Source organism: Nelumbo lutea, chromosome 5, assembly GCF_056320005.1.
Source record: "Nelumbo lutea isolate HS-2025 chromosome 5, American lotus-T2T, whole genome shotgun sequence".
NCBI lineage: Eukaryota > Viridiplantae > Streptophyta > Magnoliopsida > Proteales > Nelumbonaceae > Nelumbo > Nelumbo lutea.
Window position 1 is genome coordinate 29,379,780 of NC_142688.1, and position 13,221 is coordinate 29,393,000.

The 13,221-nt window shown below is 36.6% G+C and overlaps 1 long non-coding RNA gene across 1 annotated transcript; it reads right to left on the minus strand.

Moving 5' to 3' along the window:
- Positions 1–11,005: 11,005 nt before the first annotated feature.
- On the minus strand, positions 11,006–12,464 carry LOC148851339 (uncharacterized). Its single transcript, XR_016099525.1, has 2 exons — positions 12,322–12,464; positions 11,006–12,174 (listed from the first exon to the last, which is right to left on the minus strand). It is a non-coding gene; the product is annotated as an uncharacterized LOC148851339 (long non-coding RNA).
- Between the last annotated feature and the right edge of the window lie 757 nt (positions 12,465–13,221).

A 13,221-nucleotide genomic window follows, 5' to 3' on the forward strand; every position in this document is an offset into this window, starting at 1 on the left:
ACAGTACCAAACATACCCTAAGCAGAACATCATACTTGAGTGGCAGAAATAGGTTTTAGGATGTCATTGCGTTGGGTTCAGTAAAGGTTGGCTCAACCAACCAAAGCCGAACTGGTTAAATTGGCTACGTCTCAACCAAAAACCCACCTTGCCCTTGTAAGTGGATTGTCTGAATCATATAATTGGATTGTGTTTTAGAATTTTGAAATCCATTGACAGCCCTAATATGTCGTATCTCAGTAAAGTTCTTCAAAAAAAAAACTATGAGAGACAAAACTATAAATCAGAGCCAGGATTTTCTTACAACTTATGCCCTGTTTGATTTTCGGTAAGTTATTTATTCAGGTAAATGCACTTATTTGGGCAAGTGCATTTACCCATGTTCTTTTAGTTTTCAGGTAAATAAAATAATGACCATTTTAGTTATGAAAATTCTACTATCAAAAGGGGCATTTTTGTCCTATCTAAGTATTGGCAACCTTTCTAAGATGGGAAAGTTAATTTACCCACTTAGGAGGCTTTTCCTAGTCCCCACATAAATCTGAAAAAAAAGAGTTTCTTGGTCAATGAGATTCACAACTTTTCCCACTTTCAATATCCAAAAAAGGAACCCCCCCCCCTAATCTGAAACTATACATTGTAAGATGAATTTATTGATTAGGGAGATTGAGGCATGTTGCACAGAGATAGGTTTAGCTAAATGCGATAGCTGTTGGGTAGAGTGTGGAACCAATAATAATACTCTACACTGATCATAAAATACATGGAACCCACAAACATTCAACCACTTGCTGTTGAACCAATGTGTTTTATCACTAGTGTGGAACATTATCATTGATTCCACAGCTTGGCATCTTTTAATATAATTTAAAATGTCAAATTTGTCTTTTTATACTAGACTAAATGTTTTCTTAGAGAAATATTCAATTTGGCTTGGGGATTTTTTTTTAATTAAAAGTGAAAAATTTTTTGGGGGTATTTTAATGAATTTCTATCTGAATTGATAAATATAAGAGTAAAATGGATATTTTAGAAAACCTAATGCATTATACAAATGTTTTTTTTTAATTATAAAAGGGAGATAATTGCAAGCTTTTTCAATACTAGAATAGAGGTTTTTGTGATTATGAAAAACCTCTATCATTTGTAAACTCCCCTAATATGCAATACCTTTTAAAATTCAAATAAATACACAAGTACATCCCTTCATTAAATTTCCTGTACCGAAAACGTTGAGATTATGACTATACCCTTATTACCGGTGTAGGCTGTGGTAGTGGTCTATAGAACTCTATATTCTAAGAAGTCTGAAAGGTTGTAGAAATCGAAAGCATGGTGGGATGGTTTGGATTGGAACTTTGGAAAGGAGGTTCCTCTTTTATATTTCTTCACATGGGATGTGAGCAAGATCTCATTCAAGAGGATGTTCCAAAAGCTTCTATTCGCCCAGCTTAGCATGAAAAAATAAAGTAACAGATCGTGAGAAAGGCATAGAGGGGAATGAGCGCCAATGGGATAGATCATAGACGCACCACGTTGTCTGCGGTTGGACATCCCTAGTTACTATTGTGGTCAAGGCTGTCAACGGGTTGATCTGGGTTGGGACAGGGTGGCCGCACCGTCTCAGTCCTGAACCGAATATTAATATGGAGAAAATCATAGACCTAAAACTAATATTATTATTAATTAAAATTAATTAAACTATTTATATATTAATAAATTAAACATTTTTAATTAATATTTGTTGATATTTTATTTCAAATATAAAATATGATAAAAATTCTATATAATTGGTTTCAGTTGTAAATCGATTTCAGACAGTAATCAGAATCAACCCAATTATTAGTTGGGACAGAAATTAAGGAATCGGAACCAATATAAACGATTTGATTTGGTTCCGACAGTCAAGCAGAATCGATTCATTGACAGTCTTAATTGTAGTCCATTAGAGTCTGGATCTACTGCCCACAAAAATTATGTCCATGTCTGCCCACATAACATTGCAATCACACAAGGATAATATCTTATTCTCCTATTTAGTATTATGCATGGGGAGATGTACCGAATGCATGAGATAGTGTGTTGTGGATAAACATGAACAGAGCTCTTGTTGGCAACAGATCCAGAGTCTATTATTTCTTGTTCCATTTATTTCACACCTCATGCAAATGCTCTTTGGCTCTTTGCAACACATAAGAGACTTTGTGATATTTGACCAGTTCGTATAATTAGGTGCCATGATCAATTTTCTTCTTTCCCTTTTAACTCACATTTTTTGGTCCAGCCTGGTATAGATGGAAATGCAAATCTTTTACAACCAATTGCTTCCAAGAAGAAGTCTAATAGCCTCATTTGGTAATTAAGGCTGCAAACACATCAGATCAAATATGATATAGGCACATCTGAATTTGAATTGGATCATATCCAAGCTGATTTGGATCGGATTATAATTGGATATTAAATGGTATATATGAATTAGACTAAAATGATCAATATATTATATACTAGTGGGGACTTGTGCAATGTACAAGCTTTTTTAAGCGAAAGCTAAATAATAGAAATACATAAGAGTATATAATTATTTTATATTTTAATTTTTTAAATAATTAATAATTATTTATATTTTTTACATAATAATAATAATAATGATGATGATGATGACGACGACGACGGCGATAATTATAATTATAATTATAATTATAATCATAATCATCACCATCATCATCATCATCATCATTATTGTTGTTATTATTATTATTATTATTATTATTATTATTATTATTATTATTATTATTATTATTATTAACTAGGGTTGTTTATCAAACCGATGAAACCGACCAACCTGACTCAACTCAACCCGAATTGATTGATTTTCTAACTTGACCAAGTTGGCTTTGATTCAACAATTTTTCAACCCGATCAATTTTGGTTTGATTTAATTATAAACAAATCGAATTTGAATCAACCTTAATAAGATCAAATTTGAATTTGAATTTAGATAATAAAAATAGTTCATGTCTTAATGAAAGGTTGTACGATCATAACTTGTCCTAAATTTTTTAGTTGCCATTGGGCTTTGGGAGAGAGTTGGTTTTAGTGGTAAATGTGGAACCCAGGTAAAACAACTTTCCGCTCAATTTTTTTTGGTAAGAAAACTATTTTTTTCATTAGATTAACCAAAGGAAGGGACATCAAATAAGTCCAAGTTTGCCAGGTCTTGGATCCACTTTGGACAAACAAACAAAAACAAACCTGAACTCGATAGACCTTTCCTTGCGAGCATATGGGCTACCCCATTCCTTCCCTATTTTGAAATGAAAAGGAAATATTCCTGTTCCTAGTCAAATTTACAATATCCTGAACAAAAAATTGGGCATCATGGGCTAGAGAGAATTTCCCGGAGGAAATCGCTACTATCAAGATACTATAGTCAATTTCCAAAATAAACCTTGAGGCACTAAGGAAAGGTAGGAGCTCTAGCCCTTTCAAAATAGTGACTACTTTTGCTTGGATTGTTGATTGCACCCTTGAACTTCCATAATTTGCCGTAATCACTTTCCTTGTGTAATCCCTTGCGATGACACCAAAACCTGCCTTACTAGTAACAGTAAAACTCCAATTTGTATTTATCTTGATGACATCTCTATCAGGAGCCTTCCGAAAAGAGACATTCCGAGTTGTGTTAGCCATAGGGGAAGAGGGCTGCCATCCTTGCAGGGAAATCAAAGTCCTCTCCTTTGTCATCTTGTCGATATAAAATAAAACCATGCTAGGATTTATATATGAATTTTCAAAAATGAAGCTATTCCTATGCTTCCAAATGGCCCACGAAATAATGACAGTTAAAGATAGTAAAACTTCCTTTCTAGATGACTGTTCTTTGCAGGACTCAATCCATAGGCTGACCATTTTGCAAAAGAGAGAACAGTCGAGAAACTCTATATTCTAATGTTTAGAGGGCTTCCAAACCAAAAATATTTGGAATACTCACATTGTAAGAGGGCATGACAAATTCTCTCTTCTTCTTTTTTGCAAACAAGGTAAAATTTGGAGGTCCCAATACCTCTATTGACCAGATTGGAATTCATAGTAGTAGCATTCCAACAGCATCTCCATACAAAATTTTTAATTATTTTTGAGTTTATTTTTAAAGCTCACAACTCTTGCCAATGTTAATTTTGCATGCCTCTTTGAATTCTGGAGCTTTGCATTGAGCTTTCTTCCTTAAGCTCTAGATTTCTTGCCACAAAATAGGCTGATTTGACAAAAAAGCAACCATTTTTTGTTTAGAGTCCAGATTAGTTTATCCTTCCTTGAGCTTTAGCTAGAGGAATATTTAGGACATGATTTGCATAATATTCAATGAAAATTTCTTTGATTTGTTGTTCATTCCACCCTCTTTCCAAAGGATTTGTTAAATCTCTAACCATTACTGGATTTTGGTTTGGAGGTCTTGGGCCTTGAATTTTAAAACCTAGAATTTGGGGTAGCCAAGAATCTCCCAAAATCTTAATGTTTTCTCCCTTGTTGACTACCCAACAAGCTCCAACTTTAACTACATTCCTTGCTGCTAGTATGCTCTGCCAGTCCCAAGAACCCCTATTTGACAGATTGGAAGAGAGAGGAACTTTTTCTTTAGAATATTTTGCTCTTATTATCATCGCCCATAAGCTCTCATCTCCTAAATATAATCTACAAACATTCTTTGCCAGAAAGTGCCACGTTAAAACAATAAGGGTCTCTAAAGCCTCTACCTCTATCCAGTTTGTTCCTACTTGCATTTGACCAACTTACCCCATTTATTTTCCTCTTCCCATTCGACTATTCCACGAAAATCTCCTTTGAAATTTAAGAAGTGTGATAGATGGTTTTTAGCAATAAGAAGTAGGACATGGCATAAGTCGGAATAGCAACCACAACAGATTTTAGCATAGCATTTTTCCTACCAGAAAGAGAAGAAGCTCCTACAGTTCTTTGTCTTAGTTTTAGTTTTCTCCACAAGGGCACTAAATAAAGTCTTCTTTGACTTTCCAAAAACAGTGGGCAACCCCAAATAGGTCGAAGGGATTTCCACTCTTTTCATTCTTATAGATCTAGCCATCATCTTTTTTAGTTTAACATGCATGTTCCTACTAAAGCAAATTTCAAATTTTGCTAGGTTTACTTGTTGGCCCGAAGCTTCCTCATAGCATTTGATTGCCTCCAGTAAAGTCTTCCTTTCAGTAGGGTTTGCCCTAGCGAACAAGTAGTTGTCATCTCTGGAAAATAGGTGTGATATTACATGGCAATCTTTGTTCATCTTGATGCCAATCAGTAGTTTTGCCTCCACTAAGTTATTAATGTTGGTGGAGAGGACCTCCAAAACTAGGAGGAAAAGGTATGGAGACAGAGGATCCCCTTGCCTTAAGCCTCTCTCAGGGAACAATGTCTAACTTGGAGCACAATTTATCATAATTTTATGAGTGACAGAGGTCACACACTCCATTGTCCATTGGATCCAAGTCTCACCGAAACCTACTTTTTGCAAGACTCTTCTAAGAAAACCCCATTCTACCCTATCATAGGCCTTACTCATGTCATGTTTTAAAGCCATCCATCTCTTCTTTCCTTTAGATTTCTTCATATAGTCTATGACCTCATGGGCTATTAGAACATTGTCCTGAATAAGCCTACCAGGGGTAAACACACTCTGATTTCTATTGATTAATTTATTTAACAGTGGCTTCAACCTATTGACCATGATTTTTGTGATTATCTTGTGGCCAATGTTACAGAGACTAATGGGTCTGTAGTGATTGGGGGACTCCGAGTTCTTTACTTTAGAAATTAGAGCAATGAAGGTGGAATTTAACTCCTTTGGCATTCAACCCATTTGAAAGAATTATTTAATTTCCTTTTTTACATCAGGGCCCACAACATTCCAAAACTTCTGAAAGAACAAATTTGGAAAACCATAAGGGCCTGGTGTTTTCCTCGGGGCCATTTGGAACAAGGCCTCTTTTAGTTCCTCTGTGGTCACCTTTTTCTCTAACTCTCTTCTATCATCATCATTCAATTTACTTAGGAAATTTGTGAGACAAAGCTCGATGTACCTTAGGTTTGTGGATTTGAAAATTTTTTGAAAATGATTTAATAAGGTGTGTTCAATTTCTTCTTCATTTTCAATCCAACAACCATTTTATCCTGTATTCTTAAGATTCTATTCCTTGCTCTTTTCCTTTGAGTTATTGCATGAAAAAACTTAGTATTTTTGTCCACATACAATAGCTAATTGACCCGAACTTTTTGGTGCCACATGATTTATTCTCTACTTAGAAGAACCTCTAACTTTTCATTGAGCTTCTTTATTTTTTCTCTTTTTAGATTTTCCTTATCTCTGCTTTCTTCTTTGTTTATTTCATTTTTAACTTTCACAATCTCTTTTGAAATGAGCCTGGAAGATCTTTTGTTCCAACTTTGTAAGGCCAATTGGACCTTTTTACACTTTTGCTCCAAATCTGAGTTGTGGTCTGTTGAGGTTCCTTCCTGCCATCCTTCTCTAATTACCTTTTCACATTCTTCATGTGTTGTCTGCATTTCCTCGAATTTGAATGGTCTCCTCTTCCATCTCAAAATTCTTGATGTGTCTAAACAGATTGGAGTATGGTCATAACCTATTGAACAAAGGTTTTTACATTCTGGCTGATTGTAAAGTTTTGACCAAAGTTTATTATACAAGACTCCATCTAACCTTGCCCTGATCAACATTGACCCTTCCCTTTTGTTTAACCATGTAAAAAAAGGTCCATTACTGACTATCTCTTGAAAACCACAACTCCTCAAAAACTTCTTGTTTTTTCTTAAATAACTTTTGTTGCATTGATTGCCACCCTCTTTTTCAATTTTGTTGAAAATTAGATTTAGATCACCCATGCATAACCAAGGTCCTTTAACTAGAGTGGCAAGAGCCAACCACTTATTCAAAAGGATTTTCCTTGAAGCTTTCTTTGGTTTCCCATAGATAAAAGAACATTCCCCCTCCCTGACCTCCTTATCATAGATCCTCACATGGATGAAATTTTTATGGGCATACAGAACTTTTAATTCCACATCATGGCTTGGGAAGAGGGCTAAACCACCACTTAGCCCCTTGGAGTCCACTCCCCAATGGCCCCATTATTTCAAAAAACCTTATTTTTTCTTGCACTTCATTAAGGAGGTTTTGGTTTCCATCAAGAAAAAGGACATCATTTTTTTTTTAATATTTTTTGGGTCTCTTTTAGAGCTTGAATTGTCAAGGGGAACCCTATCCCTTGACAATTCTAGGCTAATAGCTTCATTTGGTAACTAGGTTCTATTTCGGGATAGAACCCACTTATTTTGAGACACTATGGCGAGTTTTGATGTGGCCTCCATCAGAGGATTCAAAAAAAAAAAAAACTTGTTGGATACAAGAATCAACCTCCATTTTACTTGATTGGTAGGTAAAAGACCTTAACTATCTTCCCAAATCCAATATGTTTCTCTTTTTCATTCCTTTCTGAGCAGAGATTTCTTTTCAAGGCTCAGGAGTCTTTCCATTGAGGAGATCCATTTAACCCTCTCTCTTTTGAAATTAACAGAGCATAACATATCCCTTTTGTAGTGATTGAACTTATTTTCTTTTTTTCCTGACCAGGTCCATTTGGATTTTGTATATGAATTCCTTTCCAACTTTTTTTTTTTTTCCTTTTTTTAAAAGCATTTTTAGGATTTTCCTTTTTTTGAAATCATAGTAACAAATAAAACCAGGTGTAGAGAAATAATTACTGTAGGATAAATTACTTGGGAGTTCAGAGTCTATGTTCCTTACATCTTCAGAAGCAAGGTCTCCTGTTAAAGAACCTGAATCATCAGCATCCAAATCCATATTTGCATTTTTGCCAATTCCAAGGCCTTCCTCAGCGTCCTTAAAAGTATCTTCTTCTCTTGTTGCCTCCAAATTAATCAGTTTGTTGATATTAAACATTTCATTTTCATTTTCAAAAGCATACCTTTCTCTTTGGAAATTTTCTCTCCCATATTCGAGCCGACTCAGAGATTGAACCATGATTGATTCCACTGGGTTGGCTTAGTTTCATTCTTTTTGTCGGTCCAACCCAATTAGTCTCATTTTCAGTTTGGCTTTTTGAGAGATCCTGAATCACCACTCCACTCGATCTTTTCCTATGTTGTCCCACATAACTTCCATAATATCCTTCTCTTTTATTACATTTTCTTTCCCTTTTTCTTCCTATTAAGATTTCTGTAGATTTCAATATCTTCAATATCTATAAATGCCATTGGGCTTCTTTTACTTCCAACGTCAGGGCCAATTCCAATCTTTTCGAAATGAAGTATGAAATGACTCGAGCCTACCTGCCCCGCCTCCACTTCTATCAACAACCGCCTCTACTTTTACACCGCTTGTACTTTGTCTAAGATCCCTCTCTCCAGCACCTCACATTACCTTTTTCGGTGAGATCAGAAGCCGATATTGATGTTCTCCAGTGATCACGTCATGGATACCGATCGTTCGATTTTCTAACTACTCCTGGAAGAGTCTTCTTATGATCGAGAAACCTACCCCACTTCTCACCTCTCTCAGAGCCACTCCTTCTGGCGATATTGCCCATTTAGCAACTTTGTCTCCTTCTCCCAGCAGCAATTGGGTTCTCCTCAGGTCCTTCCCCATTGTTCCAAAGGAGTTGTGTTCTTTTTCTTGCTTTTTGTCTAGATCATTTCTCCTTCTATTGATGAATTTGAACTAATCACAATCCATATCATCTCTGAGGTGATAACCCAGCACTCCTTTTTTTTTTCTTCCCTCTGAAAGGATTGGTTTCCCATCCTATTTGTCAGTTGGTTGACCATATTTTCCTCTGAGACCAGATTACAACTTCCTTTCTCATGACCTAGGATGCCGCACCTAGCACAAAAGATTGGAAGTTTTTGTACTTGAAGTCATACCATGTCTCGGTTCCGTCTTCATTTTTCTCAGACGTACTTGGAAGGATCGGTTGTCCAATATTTAGACGAACTTTGATTTGAAAAAGCCTATTCCTCATTGGTTGACTATCCTCATGGTCCTCATCCTCGGTGGGGTTCTTGATTGGTTGTCCTAGACACTTAACCAAGTTTGCACCCCAACTCTGGTCCTCTTTTTCGGCGGAACTCCAAGAATTCGAACATTCATGCAGAGTCAGCATTTGGAAATCATTTCCGAAACAGTATTGGATACCCTCTGATCAACCACGGCTCTTGATTCAGAAACTCCTTTAAATCTTTAGTCTTCTTGAAATAAATCCACAAAATTTCCTTGGTGAGCCACTCCACTTCGTACTTGTTATTCTCCCATAAATTTCTTACCTTTTGCAGCACTCCATGAGCATTCATCTGTTTGTCTGATAATACCTTCCCGAATAAATCTTTCCCACATCTTGCTTCCATGCTTCCTTTGTTGCGAAATGACTTCGATCCAACTTCAGTTTCCTTCCACCTCTTTCCACCTAACAAGGATTACACAATAACTGTCTCAAATCTATAATTACACTGACTAGGTTGATGGAAGAGAAAAAATTGAAAGGTGCATTTAAAGCACATTGGGAGCGCATTTTGAAGGAGACAAAAATACTTATTGAACAGACACAAAAAACAATCGGAATACGTGATTTACCAGAAAACGGAAGGGAGCTTAATAATTGAATAGATCTTCCATTTCCATCTTAATAAAAATTTTTCATGAGGTTGAATAGATCTTCATCTTAACAAAGTTTTTTTTATGACTAAATTAGACTTTTAAAAAGTTTAAAAGCATTACATCAACGTTTTCTGTTAAAAAAATAACAGAAATGTCAGAAAAATTATTTAATAAAGGGGTTTGCATATTTATTTGAAGGGAAATGTATGACGAAGGAAGATTTTTGTTTTATAGGTCAAAACAGATGGAAAGTTTGGGTAATTTCTCCACATATAAACCTTAGGTCGGGCTGCGAAATGCCCAGCATGTGTCCAAATTTTGCTTTGTATAGTAGGTTTATGCATGAGAAATAGGCACGTAGCTATGGCAGCCTTTCATGAAAGTACACTTTTTTCGGTATTAATCACTACCAAATTGAATAGGACAACATCGCACCAACAGCTCTTTTCTTGTTAAAATGATAATAGGGGAATCAGAAATTACACTACCGATGGAACAATTCATCTAGAGCACCAAATGGGCTGCTGCTCAGTTGGTAAGTCCATAATCCATTTGCATATGCATCTCATACTCCATATCACTCCAATGAAACTTCATTATAATGTGGGACCCTAATTTTATTTTCTCATATCACGGTCAAGGTAGGGATAAAATTGTACAGTCAAACATATTGGCAAAGCATATATGATAGAACACTTGAAAAGTAAAACACATTAACATGCACAACCACGGAAATAAACTTTATTGGAAACAGCAAAAAGTGACAGAATTTCATAAAAGGTAACATAGTGCATTTAAGTTAGAAGAAATTAAAATTGGTGTAAAAATAGATATTACGAATAAACAATTTTTCTTTACGTTTGCATTCAATTAAGAACGTAATAATACAGCAAAGGATGGGTTAAAACTTGGAAATTAAGGGTGGAATTTGGGCGGACTCATGTTGGGCTATTGTCAAAATTTGGATGAACAAGACCTGAAAGCCTAAACCCAAGTAGTGTAAAATATTAATTCGGGGCCAATCCAAATTACACCTCTAAAAAAACTTTTTTGAAGTCAAAGAATGATATTGGATCGCCTGATCAGGACATGCTTGTTGAATCGAAGGGGGTGCTTCACAAAATGAATGTTTTTCTTTTCATTTGTTTTTGTCTTTTTAAAATTTTCACATCAACAAAAAGCAAAAGCATGTTTTTGAACCGTATTTTATCTTAGCTAAATTTCTTAAATTATCCTTATAATTTAGTTAATTGACTGAATGTATTCTTATGCTATTCTTATTATTTTTAACAATTCACTAACTCTACCTTTACCATTAAAATCGTTAATATTCCATTAAAACCCATAAACACATGACACCATGTAAGATTTAAAAATTTTTAAAACCCAATCTACCCTTATCCCCTTCCTCCTCCAGCCTCTCTCTCTTCCCTCTATGGTTCCTAGGAGAAGGGCTTCTATGAAGGACCAGCTACCAAAGTTAAAAGGTCGAGGGCGTAGGATCCAGATGCCGGTGAGACAATTCAGTGGCTCCTTGAACACGCTGAACCTGCCATCATGACTGCTACAAGTACCGGTATTACAGGTACCGGTATTGCGCCTGCCATCGCCATGTCCATCGGTAGCACACTTAAGATTCCAACCACGTCTTCGACTTTTGACGGGGACACGACAAAAAAGAAGAGAAAGCAGTCCACATCCAGTGAATATTATGACGTTAGCGATGGAGTCTCCATTTCTTCAGGTCTCGCTCCTATAGGAGCCACAACAGTTCCGCAACAGTTGCTGAGGCATTGCCCTGTAACTCCACCCAGCCTGGGTGGAGTAAAAACTATTGGAGAGAGAAAGAGGTAGAGTAGAAAATTATTCAAGAAGGACGACGAGGGAGGACTGATTAGTGTGGTGGATTAATGGGGGGAGAGTTGCCGAGGGTGTTAGATAGGAGGGTGGGAGTGCCGGAGGTGTACGAGAGGCGGAGGCAGTGGAGCTAACTGCACAAGTGGCGGTAAAGTGCGTGAGCTTCGAGGGAAGCGATCGCCCGACGATGGCAGACATTGTGACAAATTTGGAGAGTGCATTGAGTCTCGGCCATCAAATTCTCTCAGAGGCGAGACCCAATGAACCTGTCCTCTGCTCCAATCTTCTTCTCTGGCGAGAAGCCATCGGTGGCCGCTGCAAGCTCCGATAGGGCGAATTCCTCGGCCCTATCCTCATGCTTCGAAGAGGTCCCACTCCTCTACCGCATAACTTCTTGGGAACCTTCCCGCCTAATGGTGGATGATCTCGATAGAGCACTCAATGGACCACTGCTTGTTGGCGTGCCAACATTAGCATTGCCTCCGTTTATGGTGGGTTTAACGGAATTATGAACTTTTTTCTATTGGCAACAGCATATTCCAGCTCACAAGAGCAAGGTTTTTAAAACGACCCGGGGATTGAACCGGTCAGAGGTTCGGTTCCTGGGTCGAATGGTTGGCCTGTTCTGACAAAAAATAAAAAAAATAAAAAACCGTCAAAACCGTTTGAACAGTTCAAACGATTAACAGCCTGGATCAGCGGTTTGTTAATCAAAATCAACAGTTTTGAGGAAAAATCTGATTTTAGAGAAAAGCAGAATCTATCACCTAACCAGTTCCTGATTTTTCGGTCCGACCGTTCAGTCTGATCTGACTTTGAAAACCATGGATAGGATTACATGCTCCCAAAAAGATCTTATGCTGGTGGTGGCAATACCAATGGTAGTGGCGGTACTTTGCCATGAAAGAGAGAAGAATGATGGGCAAATTAGTTTTTTTAATCCTTCCGTTAATAGATGCTAATGATAAGAAAGATTTAGTCAATTGTTAAAAATAATAGAGGTAATTTAAGACAATATTGAAACAGTAGGGTATAGTTAGTCAATTTCCTAAAGGTAATTTAAGAAATTTGCCATTTTTCTTTTGTTTTGAAAAACATCTAATTAAGACTATTAATGAAGTTATTTCCATATATGCTTCTAAAGCGACAATTTCCCATCATTGGTTGAGGTTGAGTTCATATAGGACCGTCAATTAGGACCGTAAGTGTTAATAGATTGACTTCAATCCATTTAAATTAGATTTGGATGTTCAATTAGGGGTGTTCTATAATGTGGATGAGAAATTGGTGGGTGTGGACCAGTCCACACCACACCCTATGGCAGGGATCAATCCACACCACACCACAGTCTATAGTTGTTCTGAATTGTGGACAAAGTTTGTGGATTGGAGCAGTCCACACCCATAGTGACGTTCTGTAGTGTGCATGTATTTCATGTACATTTTATGAATGATTTACACCAACATTTTAAAAAATGACCTGGAAAAGAAACCGCTATGGCCACTGGTTTTCGGGTTGATGGTCCGACCGTCTGATTCGACCGGATGGCCTATTCTAACAAACAAATTAAAAAAAATTAGAAATAAAAAATGGTAAAAAACCATTGAATGGGTTGATGGTTTGACCGCTCAGTTCAACGAGTTGTTGACTTTTTCAATGGTTTTTAG